The sequence below is a fragment of the Egretta garzetta genome, unplaced genomic scaffold (genome assembly GCF_000687185.1).
Source record: "Egretta garzetta isolate BGI_Z169 unplaced genomic scaffold, ASM68718v1 scaffold643, whole genome shotgun sequence".
NCBI classification, from domain to species: Eukaryota; Metazoa; Chordata; class Aves; order Pelecaniformes; family Ardeidae; genus Egretta; species Egretta garzetta.
Window position 1 is genome coordinate 5747 of NW_009259119.1, and position 1664 is coordinate 7410.

Genomic DNA, 1664 nt, shown 5'->3' on the forward strand with positions numbered 1-1664 from the left:
CCCAGCTTGGCTCAAGCAGGCTCAGGTCAGCCTGCTTCGGCTCAGCTTAACCAGGCTTGGCTCAGCCCAGCTCAGCCCAGTTCGCCTCAACCCAGCTCGGCTCAACCAGGCTTGGCTCAGCCCATCTCAACCCAGTTTGGCTCAACCCAGCTTTGGCTCAACCAGGCTTGGCTCAGCCCAGTTTGGCTCAGCCCATCTCAATCCAGTTTGGCTGAGCCCAGCTCAGCCCCGTTCGGGTCAGCCCATCTGAACCCAGTTCACCTCAATCCAGCTTTGGCTCAACCAGGCTTGGCTCAGCCCAGTTCGGCTCAGCCCACCTCAACCAGGCTTGGCTCAGCCCAGCTCAGCCCAGTTCACCCCAACCCAGCTTGGCTCAACCAGGCTTGGTTCAGCCCAGTTCAGCTCAGCACAGCCCAACTTGCCCCAGCCCAATTCAGCGCAGCTTAGCCAGGCTCAGCTCAATGCAGCCCTGGCCCAACCCCATTCAACCCAGCCCAATTTGGCTTGGCTCAGCCCAGCCCAGCTCGCGCCAGCCTGGGCTCAGCCTAGCGGGGTCAGGAACCCCAGCACCCTTTTGGGGTGCCCTTGGCCACCGCAGAAGAGGAGCCTGGGGCCCTCACGCAGCCCCCTCGCAAAATGCCAGTCCAGCTGGGCACAGAGCTGCTCCAGGTGACCCTGTGGGGACGGGGGGGGGCGGTCAGAGAGATCTGGACACCCCTTCTGCACCCCTCAGGGACCCCCCAGGGCCCGGTGCTCACCCGCTGCTCGGCCGGCGGCTGCTCGGTGCCCACCACGTTGCTGGCGAGGAGGAGGAGGCTGTAGCTCAGGTAGCAAGCCTGCGGGCGAGGGCACAGGGGCTCAGCGAAAGGGGCGTGGGGTGCGTGGGGGCACCCATTTCCCGGCGAGGGCAGCACCCACCTCCCAGTCAGCCTCCTCTGGGTCCTCGGCGAGCACCAGGCGTCGCAGGGCGTCGGGCTGCGCCAGCACCAGGAGTCGGCCCAGCGCCTGTAGCTGCGGGGAGAGCGGGTGTCAGGGGGCCCGCACCCCGTGCCAGAGCCCGCGGTGGGTGCCAGACCCCACCTCGCTGCACCCACCTCCACGTGCGCCCCGGCGGGTGGCAGGGTGCCCGGTGGCTGCCTCAGCAGCCAGGCCATGGCGTGGAGGCTCAGGTGCCGGCGAAGCTCCCTGGAAAGAGGGGGAAGAACGTGAGGGAGGGTCCGGTGCGTGCCCAGGCGCCCTTCCGTGCCCATCACCGCCATCCCCCGGCGCCGAGCTGGGGCGTCCACGCAGCACTGGCGTGGCCCCGGCGCCCTCCGGATCCCTGTGGCGAGGGGCAGCGGTGCCGGCAGCCGGATCCCTCCCGCTTTGTGCCTGCGCAACCGGCTGAAATAAAGGAATTAGAGGCAGACTCATCCCATCCTGCCCAGCCCTGGCACGGCGCCACGGGGCAGTGCCAGCTCCTGCCGGGCTCCCCATCGCCGATGGGCGGGTGGCACGGGTGTCACCACGCCGCCAGCTCTGCCCGGCACCCCGCCCAGCCGGGACGTACCTGTCCCTGCTCGTGAGGTCTGGCAGCAGCTTCAGGAGGGCAACCAGGTTGTGGTGGTGCCGCGAAAGCTGGCAGAGGGACAGGCAGAGGGCAGGCAGCTGGGGAGAGAGGGAGG